General features: G+C 39.3%; 1 protein-coding gene across 1 annotated transcript in view; it reads left to right on the top strand.

Annotated features, from left to right (window-relative positions):
* Window positions 1-15,195, top strand: part of cdk17 (cyclin dependent kinase 17) — a 34,722-nt gene that overhangs the window by 2,093 nt on the left and 17,434 nt on the right. The gene's annotated exons all lie outside the window — the stretch shown is intronic.

The raw sequence follows: 15,195 nt of genomic DNA, 5'->3' as shown, positions 1-15,195 counted from the left end.
GCTAGGGTTTAGGCTTTAACTATTCATTAATCAGCTGTCAAAGGAGCACTCATCATTAAGAGAACTACTCAGTAAAAACTTTTGAGTAATGTCTTTTATGGCTCTAGAGGAGTTTTCCAAAGTAACCCCAATGATGTCATCAAAGATTATCTTGACTTTGGCTTTGAGTCTGAAGATTTATGGCAGAAACCCTCAGCTTTGATTTTCACCATGTTAGCTGCTTCTCATGAGTCCTCTACTGTATGTAAGATCAGCACTAAATCACTGAAGTTGCCCTTTAAAAATAGATAAAGACAAAATAACCCTTAGTTGATCCCTCAAAGAGGAAAAAATGTTCAATACAGCAGCTCAATATACATAGACAATAAAAAAAGAAGATAGATAAAAGAAAAAGGGAACCAAGCAATTGATAAATGGAGGAAACAGAAAGTGAAATTATATTTGTAAGACAAAAGTTGCCTCAATGCAGTTGAGGCTGGCGCACTGGATAAGAAACAATGTAAATAATGTTATGTACACTGCTGCTCCACATTATTGATGCGGTTTGGGTTTGAAGCCCAGTCAGAATGTAGTAGACCTGTAGCACCGTTGTAGGTGCATCAGGCGGGGACGCTACCTGTGCTTACATCTAGATGACCCAGAGTTTGGCACTTACTGAAACTTCATGTTACTATCATATTTAACTGCATTTAATGTAAACACTTCATAAAACATATGTAAAGTGTGTTTAATTGTAAAGTTTACCTTATGAGATGCCATCATCTGTGGATGCCAGAATATATCCCACCGTGCTTTTAAGCAGGGCTGACTGCACTTACTGATGATCTGTCTCCAAAACACTGTTGCTATTGACAACCAGGCGAGCAGCTTGCACTTTTTCTCTGTCTTGCTCTCTCTCAATTATACAATACTAATATGTGTCCAGTACTTTATTGATCAGAGCTGGGTGGGCACACATATATGTGTGTGTGATCAGAGCCATTGATTTGGTCAATGATTTGTTGTGATTCTGTCTTGTGTGCTGCTTTGTGTGAATCTGTATGTGTGAGTTAGAGAGTACATGGATGTGTGGTTGAATGTGTGTGTTTCAGTGTGTCTGTCAGTGCACACCCAGAGGGTGGACATCAGGGAGGTGAAGTAGTAATTATTGGGCTTTTTTGGGGTCTGGCTAATTCTAGGGCTTCAGAATAAATACAATCAGTGTGGGCTGGGTACAGCCTGAACACACAGTTACGCATTTGTAGCCATAAAACCTAACACACACACACAAAGAGGAAAAAGATGAGGAAAGTTATGTGAGCAATGTAAGGAATGTGGAGTGATGTGAGTTTATTCTCTTTCGGGCACAGCATCAAACACCTTGTCAGCTGGTGTGTGTTATTTTTCACTAAAGCAAAATAACCTATATTTGTGTGTATTTCAATGTTTATATTAGTATTTGGGTGTGGTTGTCAGAGGGAGTGTTAAATCTTGTAAGATGGTGGTGTGTGTCTGTCAGAGAGAGAGTGCACGTGTATAAAGTAAATGCAACTTGTCTTTGTTCTGTTTAACTCACACAAACAGACACACATTGTGTCTGTCTGTCATTATCGCTGTATGTCTTGGCATCATGTCCTGCTTCCCATGATGCTTTGCCAGGTGTTTATTGAGGTTCGAATTGGATGAGCGAGACTGGCTCATAATCTGAAGATTAACCACTGGTATTGTTAGAGCAGCAGAAGACAGGAATTACTTACACACACACACTGTCGATTAAAACTAATTGAAGTTTGTGAAATATTTACACAGACTAGTGAGAGTCTAAATGCCTTGGAGTGAAGCTTAAACTAGTAGGGTTGAACAATTAAGATATGCAATTGAGATATTATCAATATCAGTTTGGCCGATCATAGAATCCTTTCTTTTCAAATGAAGGTAATTTGTTTTAACTTAAGCCATAAAGTTTTCTTAATGAACCCTAACCACCTTGAATTTTACATAATGCAATTTTTGCTGGTTGGGGACTCTTGATCCAAAACAATAGCAGAAGACAGTTGGTGACATTAAGTTATGTGGGATCATGGGAGTTGTCCAGGTGTATTAGTATCACATTAGAGGCATCAGTTATACTTAAAATGGCTTGTTGCATATCAGTAATAGCTACACAATGACACATTGCTGATTGTCAGGTCTAAAATCTTTCTAATATCTGACTGGATCCTGGTGCTTGCATTAGCTTTGCAGACTGAGAGAACAAGCTTGTCCAGGGCCACAAATCCCCAACCTCTAATTCAGTCCTTTCAAGGTGAGGAGCTTAAAACAAGCATGAGGCATCCTCAGAAGGTGAAGCAGGGGATTTCCTTTTGCTGCTCACTATCTGCTCACTGTCAACAACAGCTGCTAAGGCATGTAAAATTAAGCATTTCATGTAAAAACTAACTGTTCAGATCTGTCCTAAGAAATGAGTTCAAAATGGTTTAATGGCAACACAACAGAAGATAGTACATCAACAGAAACTCAAATACATGGTACAGTGTCTGTGCCAAGTTTAGTCAGCTGTAGCTGACATTCTGCTGTTCAGTACATCCCGTTCTACACAACTTTCACCATCTGCCTGATGCTCTAGATCAGTTCTATCTCACAGAATCAAAACAATGAAATTATTTCGCGTGCAACTTAATGTCACCCAGTCAAGTTTGACTGTCTAACTTTGTTAGACTTGCCTTCTCTCACCATGCTGGCTCCTCTGACTTTAAATTTCAGTCTCTCTTTAAAAGTTCCTCTTTAATCTCAAGTAGAAACTTTAATTATCCTTCTTTCTTTCCTGTGAGTTGATCATTGCCTGCACCCAGACATTAACTGTAATTAGTGCCAACAAAGTGCATCAAAAGCTCACAGAAAACATTGACGGAGATTGGACCATAGGCACTTGTTAAGCCCAGAAAGTAGTCAAGTCTTACTAATTTTCTTTATTTATATTTTATATTTCTATTGAATTCTATATGCAAAATCTTTATGTGTTTCCAGTAGCTTTCTTATTTTTCAAGCTTGTCATTGTAGTTGCATCGCTGAGCAACTCATTCATTCAGAAAGGTCAGATAAATTTCAGGTGAGTAACACACTTGCATATACACACGCGCCCACACATACACAGATTATCTGGCCCAGTCAAATTAATATGAGCATCCTACAGGAGCACTGAAAGATGCCATGAGTAAATCCCTCAGGCAGATGAGAGCCGAGCCTGATGAGCTCATGGCATTAAAGACAGAAACCAGTTAAAATCAGTAACAACCATCAGTCAGTTAATGAACAGTCATAAATGCCACAGATGTGCAGTGAGGTGGGAAAAGAACATTTGTGTCATCACATCACTGGATTCTCAGCTAGTGGCTGGTCATTGTTTCAAAATGGTTTGAGGTGAAGGCTGTTGTGCATTAAAATTCAGATGTGAGATCAGTCAAATATAAACTAACTGAAACAAATAACTCCCTGAGTTATGTTCGAGTCAGAGATTATACTCTAAAAACATTTTGGGAAACACAGTCACTCACCTCTCTGGCTAAGTGTCTGTATGTTATGTCTAAAACTAGCACCAGCAGCTGGTTAGCTCAGGCTTGTGTAAAGACGGACAGAAACATCTACTAAAGGATCTTTGCCAGACAATTTCTTGGCTAGGCACAGTAACTTCCTGTCGTTGTGTTATCTGGCCACAGGCTGACAGTGTGGCACAAAAACCCTTTGTACAATCACAATGTGTCATTTTAACACTGTGTTTTTGTACAAATTAAATAAACAAGCTATAATATGTTAAAACAGTGAGTTATAGAGCAGTTGGAGGGCAGATTTTATAACCTTTGCACACAGCCAGGAAAGCTCTCTCTAGCCTTAATGCTAAACTGATTTGTAGCTTCATATTTAGTATACAGTTATGAAAAATTGTGTTAATCTCCTCCTGGCAAGAAAGTGAATCAGTGCATTTCCCAAATATTGAAATATTCTTTTAATAAGAAGGCAGAGAATAGTGCCCATTGTTCTTTGCTTTCAGTTTTGGTGCTGATGTATTTGTAGTTCCTGGTAAAGAAAACTACCAATTCTAAAGTTCACATAGCATGTCTGATCTAATGTTTTTTTTTTCTCAGTGAATAATCAGTAAAGTAGGAAAAAAAAAAAAGCAGCAAAGTTCCTGCACTGCAAAAACATTAAAGATTATTTAGTTATATTCATACATTTGAAGAAAAGCATGTTTATATTAAGTAGGGTATAAAATAATTGTCTTTGTGTCCCTGTGGAAACTCTGGTATCAAATAGACACTAGCTTATAAAAATTTCAAACTATATTCAGCAACGGTGCAATTGTGAGGCCTGAAAGCAGAATCTGAGATCCCTGGTTCGACAGCAGATGCTTCAAAAACTTAAGAGGGGAGGCTGTTTGATGAATCTGGGCCACAGAAGTCTTTGACTGCACCTCTCTGCATTCAGATATATTTTGAAGCAGGTTTCAGTTACACGCTTGGTGTATTTCTGTCTTTTGCTCAAAAAAAACTTGTTCTATGAGAATTGTTAAAAGTAGGAAAAGTGTAAAATTAGCAGTGAAAGTATGAAAGCCTTTTTACTTGTCTTGCCTAAAAATCGTTTGATCATGTTCAGACCGTACATAATTGTGCTGCCAGGTTTTGAATCAGAACCAAGAGATACAATGTGTTCCATCAATTTTAGCCCGACTAAACGGATTCACTGTACATTTTAAAATAGATTTTAAGATTTATTGATTTCTTTTAAAGCTCTCAGATGCACCTCTCACATGTATTTTAGACCTCCTAGTTCTGTACTCACTAGTACCTTGAGGTCCTCAGGCAAGGGTCCTTTGGTTGTTCTAGAGTCTTGACGGGAGAATAAGAGACAGAGCATTTGCAGTGAAGGCTCAGAGGCTCTGGAACAATGTGCCCGAAGAAATCAGGTTTATAGAATCAGATTAGCTTTCAGTCCCTTCTTCAAACATTGGCGAGCACATTTCACTTTAAATTACTTTGTTTTTATGCCAGCTTTTTATTTTGAAAGTTATCAATTTCACTGATTCATTTATTTTATTGTTTAGCAGTTTGCAACATAGATTTTGAAAAGAACTCTTTAAATAATGAAGATTAAAACCTAACTTTTATCCTCTAGCTTTAAGATGATGTGCAAGTGTATGATGGACCAGGTGCTGGAAATGTTTGTTTAATATTTCATTGTGCATCACAGCACCTGTAAGAGCAGCAAAAATGATTTATCTCATGAATTTATGGCACACACTGCACCCTTGTCTCAGGCTGGGGTGTTCCAACTGCCTCAGCACACAGACAAGAAAAAGACGGGACCCGCTTTGTTTGATTGTGCGAGCAGACAACACCCACAGATTCACACAAAATGAGCCACCTTAGGGAGGCAACACCTGTTCCCAAAGGCCTTGGGGAGAATGGAGTTGGATTTGAAGCCTGTGCTCTGGGGAGTGTTGGGGTGTGAGAATAGAAAGCCATAAATCGACAGAAAGGGAGGAGTTGAGGTGATAACAGGAGGAGGGCATTCACAGTCTTCTTCCGTTGTGTGAGATGACCTGACATCCCTGAAAAATCTCTGTGGTGAAGTGCTGCTTTTGTCTTTATGTTCTCGGTGTGCGTGCCTGTAGCTGTGACTGCAGGGGCAAGAAATAACTGTTTGGTCTTCTCTGCCCAGGAATCTAAACAAAAACATAATTTAGTTTTGTCATTTCACAGTTTTTTGGGTTTGTTTTTTTTTTTTGTTTTTTTGTTTTTTCCAAATCAAAAGCAGTGAATGGTGCCAACACGTGGCTCAGTCTACCACATTGAGTTTCTTCAGGGAAACAATGAAAGCTGAACACATACTGTCTAAAGAGTATCATTTGTCAGACAGAATGTTGCCATGTCAGTATTTATCCAAAAATAGATTGTGAAGAACAAACTGAGTGAGTTTTTTGTGTTTTGTTGTGTGTGTGTGTGTGTTAGCTCATACATCTCTCTCAACTGGAATGTCGTTTTTCTCCAGCTGTGTTTTTCTCTATTCAATTATAACAATATAACACACATCTTTCATATATTTAATGTATATAATGCATATATAATTCTAATTCCATATCACTGTTTTTAACTCCTTAAAATCATATTCTGTTATAATTTTTTCTTCTGAAATTCTTTCCTAACAGTAAATGCAATTTCACAAATGAGAGCTGCAGCACTGTATGCAAACTTTATTTAAACAGTCAGAGGCTACAGTGAGACAAACAGGGCCCCATGAACAGCATTCATGTGCAATAACAGTGCTGTTGTTATGTAGCAGACAGATACAGAACAGCCACTTTCACAGCATAAACAACACAGTGACTATATTTAAACTGAAGCATTATTATTATTACCCCTTATCAACATGATGGCAACCTGGAAAGCTGATCTTATTACTGTTAATCAGCTAAGAGGTAAACTATTTTCATATAGAAGCTTTGTATTTTAAAACAAAACAGCCATTTAAAAAAACAAATGTAACTGAAATTAAAATAAAATCATCTTTATTACTTACCATCAGGTAATACACTAACTTGGCTCTCTCCACCGTTTCATTTTACATTTTTGGCAAACCTTTCATTTGTATTTGGATTATTTGTATATGGCAGTAGAATGACAAGCTTTTTATACATTACCTTGTAGAACTGAGCTAGAGATCATGATCACAATGTGTCATTATGTCACTGATTCAGACAACTGAATAATAGCAGTTGTACAGCTGAATGTTCCTTGGTTGAGCTGAGGTGGGCAGCAGTGCTTGGTGATAATTCCCTGTGGGTTTGTCAATGTTATCCAACTCATTCTCACACACACACACACACACACAATAATTTCATTCTTACGTTCATGTGTAAATATTGATGAGTGCGGCTTTAAATAAATCCGAGCTGCTCAGGAAATGTATGTCAGACTTCCTGCTTGTTTGCTTACAGTCAGCATTTGCACATGGACTTTAGTAGTCCACCTGCTGCAGACTTCCTTCTAGGTGTGTGTGTGTGTGTTTGCCTGTGTGTGCATGCTTGCATTCTAGTATGTGGATTGATGACAAAGGCAGTGTGAACCACTGATAAGGGGATCATCTGTAACGCAAACGGCCTCTGTTTTGTAACTGGAGGATGGGTGAAGTGTGTTACTGTTGGCTAGACCTTAAGCCAACACATTTACACACCAACACACATATACAGTGTATGCCCCTGTAAGCCTGTTTGTTTGTGTCAAACCTCACCCTATACTTGCTGTAAACAGATGACAGTAGACCATCAAACCTTGGTGTGTGTGTGTGTCAGCTGAGTTGTGAGTTGTGTGTTTTGTGGCCTGTGGGCTTTGTGTTTGTGTTTGTCATACAGCAAGATAGCGATGGGTAATGTTGTGCCATGTACAGTGTTTACATTTGTGTGTGTGTGTGTATTCAACTGTAAGACACTGGAGCCTTCATACCTAAAAATAACGTCCTCCCTCCAGCTTGCCCTTCCTCTCCTCCAATTTTGTCTTCATTCTTTCCTCCCCCACCAGTAAACCTATACTGTAGCAGTCTTCTCCTTCTCCGAATCATGACTCTCCTGGTTGATTAGGTATTTCCTTTGTATTTAATTGTGAAGGTCTTTCAATATCATATAGTCGCAGCTGTCCTTGTTCTGCTCTGCAGGCTGAGTAAGTGGCACATGACCGGCTGCCCAAGATATTGAGGTTACGGTTTGCCTATGCCACAGGTGAACTGCGTACACACTGTTGTGCAAAAAATGCTCTGATCTAAGCTAAAAACACTGAGGTAAACTAAGAATACCCTGACCTAAGATAAAAATAATTCCAAACTAAGCTAAGAACACAAATAAATTAATAAAACCCTACCAACAGAGCTAAACTAAAAACACAAAACTTATTAAAACATACTCTGAACTAAGCTAACAACAGAGCTAAACAGAGCTAAAGCTAAGCTCAAAACACTGAACTAAACTAAAAATACATCTGGAGGAAGTTAGCATGCTTAATGCTGTGCTAAGGTGGTGAATAATGTTAACACTTATAAACAATAAACCCCAGCATTTCTATCGTGGCCCTGATTTTAGCATTTTCCACAACACTGTGCATGTAGATTAGTCTGATTTTTTTTTTTTTTTTTTTTTTTTTTTTAATTAAAGGTTAGTCTTATTAAAGCAGAATCGCGTCCTTTTTCCTGCACTCTACTGGGAGACTGTTTGGATTTAGCGTTTCCAGTGACACTGGAAGGCTCTTATCAGTGGTGTATCTAAGTCACCAATGTTGATCTTAAAGATTATTCCAGTGTCAGTGATTCAATGACGATCAATTATACCCATAAGCTTTCTCACTTCAGCCTCTCTATATCTGTGCTGTGGAAGCTCATAAACTACCCTCACTTGTTCTTCCTCTCTTCCTACATCTCTTTGCCCTAAGGCATTTTTTCCACTCTTGCTCCTTGGTAATTTCTTATTAATATTAACATTGCAACCTTTTGTGTGCTCTCAAACACACACACAGGGTTATTTCAGCTCACCCCTCCTGGTCAGTCATGCTGAAGCTTCTTTTGAGTTTTTCTCACCACGGAAACAAAGGGTCTTTCAGAGGAAAGCGCCCACTGCACAGGGTAGCAGCACTGATGCTCTGTTTGTGTGTGCTCTCATATTCACACAAACACATGCTTGTGACCGTACTTAGGAGGGTTCAGCTGAGACGGGTGCTTCAAGGCTGATGACAGCAGCATTCATTTTTGCAGTGAGGCTCCAGATATCCTAACTTTTGTGTGTCAAAGAATGTATCCAAATATCTAACATGGAATATTCAGGACACGGATTTAGAGATTACACGATTGCATGTTGTGTAGAGAGTTCAGATTTCAGAGAAACTAGATTCACTGTGAAATGGTCGATAGATTGTTTGCTGAAGCGGGCTTGCCAAGTTGTGCTTTTAAGAGGTATCAGATGCAGGGGTTCATTCACCCTGTTTGCTGCAGGGAGATGACCTGGGTTAGAGGTGTTGGTCTTTGAAGCCTTTGTAGTTGTACATCATGTGGGAGAGACAGCGGTGTAATGTACACCAGCAATATGAGGGGAAACTCCCTGTATTTTGTGTGTGTGTGTGTGTGTGTGTGCTGTGATCTCTATATGAGCACGGTGATGTAAGTGGGCCTGAGGCTGTGCAAACATCATATTCACTTCTTATCCTCAAACCAGACGTGAGCACCTGTGTGTGCTCAGGTTTTACCTCCTAGCTTTTTTGACTTAGCTTGAGTTTTTCATCTATGCTGCTTTGATTAGCAGGTTACCATTATGTGGTAGGGAGGCAGGTTAAGAGGTTGTGAATGTGGGAGAAATGAACCAGTGAGAGAGACGTGTACAGATAAAGCATAATGCAAAGCATAAACATAATGCAATTAATACAGAGTTAAGAAAACATGCTGATAACATTTTGCTGCTACTTTGATGAGTCTAGAATTTTTTCCCAAGTAGATTGTCACTCTGCAGTTGGCTAAATGCAGAAAATAATACGATGAACAGTGGAGACAGCTGTAGCATCATAAGAATTTAACTGCTCAACAGCTGCAAGCAAAAACAAGGTCTGTGAGGCTGCTAATTCATTATCCATTTTGTTTTCACCATTCACAGTGGATGCTGGCAACACTGGGGCTGCACATAATTTCTTTGGCTTATAAGGTACTACATATAAGTCTTTTCATTGGTAGCCATTACAAGTATTTGACCAGGGGAAACTTTTTCCCTATGTAGGCAGATCAGCTCATTTCTGGTTTCATTCTTAAACGCACTTTAGAATTTTGTCTTTTAGGCTTCTACAGCACAGTTTTAGATATGTACACTTTGTTGGGTGCAATACCTTACAACACAACATAAAAACGCTATGCCTGAACTTAGACTCTAGTATCCCCCTCAACCTCTGTGTTTTCTCTACTGAATAATGTCAGCCACAAGATCATCTCAGTCCTGACTGCTCTGGTCTGTGATTGCCTGAACAAGCTACTGAATCCTGTCAGAGCAGGGATGTCCCGCCGTCTTCTCGACCCATCTCCTGAGAGCAGCTCCTCTCCTGACACATCTGACATGTCAAACACTTCATGTGCACTTCTCTACCTGATCTCACTGTGCCTGTTGAAGAGATGTACTTACACTAAGGTCTCTACTGCTCTGAAGCATCATTGATGTCTTTTCATCCCCTTGGTTAAAACTGCTGCCAAATGTTAAAATGTAAATATGCATTTATTTTTTACTTGTAGAGTCAATCATAGAACAGAGTAGGTGCCTCACTCTTTTCTGAATATGGCTGAATAGATGTGATGTTATTCATGACTAAAGACGCTAATGGCTTTTACAGGAGTTTACGGAGAGTTATCAAGTGTCCTACCTATTATATTTCAAGGTAGTTGATGTGAACGTAATTTATCATTGAGCAAAATGCTTGTATACACAGTATATTACAGCATTCCAGCTCACTAAGATTATTGTGTTGTTGCTAAATTGTACATTGGAATGTGTTTACCCTGTACCTGTTGTTTACCCCAGAGTCCCAGAGAGTTGCCACTTTGCACACGATCAGCAATCTGCAGTGATCTAAAATATAAGGACAGGAACTAAAAATGCCCCATGTTATCCTCTAACTGAGCAGTATTATACACCATGAAGGGCCTGAATCTGCCTGAACAAGCTTATGACTCTTTGACCCTTTGACAAGAGAGCTCATTTTTCCTGTGGGCTTTGTCCTAAACAGAAATTTATGACTTGTAAAAGTGTTTTTGACTCTCATATGAGTGGGTCAATGGTTTTAACAACAGTAACTGTTGTTTTCCATCTGAGAAGACTCTTGCTCCGATTGTGTCAGCTTTATAAACACCAGTGGATATTTTTTTAAACTAAGGTGCATGTGTTGCTTATTTATAGTGACATCAGTGTTCGATCCTGGCATTAGAGATATCTGAATGTCTGATTTACCAAAAGTAAACCAAAGCGAAATTTTTCTTCTATAAATGGAGTTGATTTAAGGAACAAATATTGCTTCATTCATGTTTGAAGTGTTTGAATGCCTCTTAAAGCATTCAAAGCTGATTATTTTTAAGTTGTTCATTATCTCCAGTCGTCTATTCCTGGTCCTTGCTGGCACTCACCTGTTAATGACACTTATAGGAATGTTAAATACTGTGAAACCTTTGATAGACTGATTTAAAAAAAAAAAAAAAAAACACTTGACAGGGAACCTTTACACTGTTAAAATGTTGTTGCCAAATGAATTGCAACTTAATTCTTTTGGTTGCATCACTGATGATGAACGTCATTTAAAGGTGCACACAGTGGATAACCATTGGACTGCCACGTCTGTGTTTTGTTGTAGACATAACACATACGTCATCAGGCTGGATTTTATCATTTGAATATGTACATGGTGACCCAAGACGGAGGTGCAGGCGTGAATCGGAGACATGGCAATTCGTGGGCATTGCCTCCAGCCTCCCAGATATAGTCTCCCTAACACACACTTACATATAAGATTCAGGAGACTTGCGGTGACTAAACTTAATTGGATGAATTAGCGGTGTACTTGCTTTACAATGTTTTTAATCTGGTGGTCAATAATTATATTGACCAGCTGCAGAATTTAATCTTCTAATCCCCAAATCTGTCATAAACACTAGATCTAGCTGCTGATATTGGAGGGAGTGTTTGGCAGGACCACCACCTCTGTCTCAGCATTACTGTATGTGCCCACAGTCACTCGGGTGATTTCATGGCTTTCAACCTAACACAAAGACTCCATTATGGCTCAGCTCACAGAAATAAACTCATTTTCTATCCCTTTTTCCCTCTCTTCCTCCTTGTTTCGTCTTCCTCTTCTTCTTCCTCCTCCCACTATTCTTCATCCTCCTCACATTCACATTCACAACCTCACCCACATCTCAGAGATTTACACAAAGCCACATTTTCCTTCTCATTACCTCACTCTGATATTGGAGTTTGGAATGAAGGGGGTAGAAGAAGAGGGCATGTGAAAGAAAGGAAGGCAAATAAAAAAGAGGTGTGTGTGTGTGTGTCTTTCTGTCTATGTGTAAAAAATCATTAGCCTTTTAATTAGGCCCTGTTGCCTGTTGTCCCCCCCCCCTTTGGTCACCCTTTGAAGTTCCCTCCTCCAAAATACCCACAATTCATTTGGGAGGCATCCAGGAGGGCACCCAGAGGAGTGATGGAGTAAGGAGGTTTGAGGAATCTGGGTCAAAATGTGTGTAATAGAAGTTGTGTATATGCTGATGATGAAGGAGAGTGAGAAAGGGAGTGTGACACTATGTGTCACTGTTATTGGTGATGCCTTTTATGTTGAATTCCCCCCTCACACGCACACGCACACACACACACACACACACACACACACACACACACACACACACACATTGGCGCACATTCATGTGTGCCAGATGCTGCATTCCCAACACATACACACACACACACACACACACACACACTCTGATTCATGCATGCACACATCACATGAGCCTCTTTGTTTTGGTTTGCTGCAGAGATAAAACCCTGCTCTGTTACACTCCTCTGTAAAGGAGACAAAGAGCATTTATCTCATACAGTGCGTGCGTGTTTGTGTGTCTATGTGTGTGAGAGAGACCGTTTCCAATGAAGTCATTTTATATTTGTTTTGAGACTTTTACAAGCAGGATTTTTAGCCTCATTAAGTACATTTTTATGTCTTATTTTTTTCCATCAGTGGACTGTCTGATAGCGCTTTGTGTGTACGCATGTATGTGTATGTGTCTGCGTGTGTGTATGTCGGGTCATCAGATCCTCATACAGACAGGGCCACCAGGGCCGGCATGACACATTTCCCCTCCAAAAGTGGGCTAACTACACAGAGGTTATCGTGCAGCTTAGCACATACACCATGCCACTTGCAGACTGAGAGAGTGGAAAATAGTTAGAAAAAAGCCAAGCCATTTTGAAATCATAAACGAAAGGAAAAGTCATCATTGAGTCTCTCACAGGTAGTCACAGTCAGAGCTTCTGTTCAGCTGGGTGGCTTTGAGATTTGCCGTGTTTTTGAGCAGATACCTGTGATTCTGTGACTTATTGTGACTTACCTGATACAACAATAGATATGGGCGAGAGATATAGTCTTTATTTTTTCACCAGGGGAGATTTAAACAGTCCAACACCTTGCGCAAATGTGTAGTTTAGATGTTTAAACACAGAAATATGTCAACCTTCCAATATTTAACGTTTATAATTGCACAGAGGTTCTTCTATTAAAAATCAACAAGGCTCATGACATATGATACTATGGTGTGAGGCAGTGTGCTGATAGTAACATAATGTTATTATATTTTACATTTCATTTTATTCTATATTTCAGGTATGAGTGATTTTCAAGCTCTAAGGCAGAATATATTCTGAATTTGCCTTGAATGTTCAATATTTTTGATGTTTCACTCATGTATTGTTGTACTCGAATGGAAGTTTATTTCTAATACCACCTTTTTTTAATATAGTCTTCAGAACCAGCTGGCCAGATTTTGTGCAGGAGTTTCACATATGCAGCAGCTCGGTTTCATAGCAGTGAGCAAAGCACGTAATTAAAGAAGCTCCACCTTTATTAAATCGATATATTATCCACAAAAAAGTTTAATATAATGTTATTAGCCAGTAGTGTATGTTCTTGTCTGAACACTTATTCTCAGTTTCTGTTGCACTGCAGCGTCAAAACAGTTAAAGGATTTATTCATCACCATAAATAACCAGAGGTCTCGCTAGCCTAAATGTTTTTTTAATAAATCTTTTCAGTAATTAGACATATCTTAGTTATAAAATCAAGCTAAGGTATAATCAGTAACATCTAATATTATTGTTATCAGTTAACTTTAAAATTAACCTGCAGTAGTTCCTTTTTATAATTGAGGCAAGGAGCCTTATTACACTTTGAAGCATTTCTTAAACTGCGGAGCATTAAAAACAAGCTCTACTGTTCCAACTTCATTTACATGCAACTCCAGCCGACCAAATACCTACAATTTATTTTTTTTTTGTCTAATTTATGTTGGTATTTTTTCTTAATTTCTCCATTGGCTGTGTGAAGTTTTGACCCTGTCTGAGAGGAGTCACCTACAGACCTATTTAAACTTGTGAAATATTTTAATAAAAAAAATTCCTCCCCTGACAGCCCATTGGGCTTTAATTAGAGCAACTGCAGTCACCCGAGTGCAAACAAAGGTCTTGTCGACACACACACACAAACTTGCAAATATTGTTTGCTTTAATGTGTGTGCTGTCTTGTACAGAATTAGCCAGGTTGTGGTTGTGTGGGTCTATGCGGGTGTAAAATTGTGGTCATACACCTCGATACTGATTGATGAAGTGCTGTAAATGATAAATTGCTAAAGGTGTGTGTATGTGCATGCAGCCAGGCAGATGGTGTCTCATTGGTATAATGGAAGCTAACAACCTTGAGAGAAAGAGAGAAAGATGAAAAGTGAGAGGGAGATATGGCGACGACACGTCATCTTATTTTGCAATGAGGGTCAGTAGAGACAGGCGGGGCCTTTCGGCTGCAGCTTCCTCACTGCATTTCCTCCACACATTCACATAGCATTTATGCACACACACTGACATGGGGCGTTAACACAGCAACACAATGAGCAGGGACTGGCCTAGGCATTCTGAACAAGGTGTTTCCTGTGACCTGGAGGACTGCTTTGTCCACACAAACGCACTCGTCTGGAACGCCTGTGGTCGTTTGTGTTTTCTGTTGATTTCTCTTCATTAGTCTCCCCCGTATAAATGTGTGAACGTGGGTGTAAGTGAAAACAGCTGTATTTAAGTCGGTAGTGTTCATCCATTATTCATGCTCCATTCATGGTTTATTCATTTACTGTTTGCAGAGTCAATGAATATTGGATTAAAAGCAGCTTTATGTTATTCATGAGTTGAGACAGTTTTGGCTGTGCAGAGGCCTCAGGAATCCCCCACCACCCTGGGTGCGCATACACACACACATACACTGTCTTACCTCTGCAATAACGACTTCCTGCTCAAACATAACTTTGAAAACATGCGTTCCCCTCAAAGTTTAATGACTGAAGTCAAAACATGATTATGTAAACAGTCTGAGCTTCACAACTCCAGTCAGGTCCGAAAAAACAAAC

This window comes from Echeneis naucrates, chromosome 23, assembly GCF_900963305.1.
Source record: "Echeneis naucrates chromosome 23, fEcheNa1.1, whole genome shotgun sequence".
NCBI lineage: Eukaryota > Metazoa > Chordata > Actinopteri > Carangiformes > Echeneidae > Echeneis > Echeneis naucrates.
Note: the sequence above shows the minus strand (reverse complement) of the source record. Positions and strands in the feature narration are given on the sequence as shown.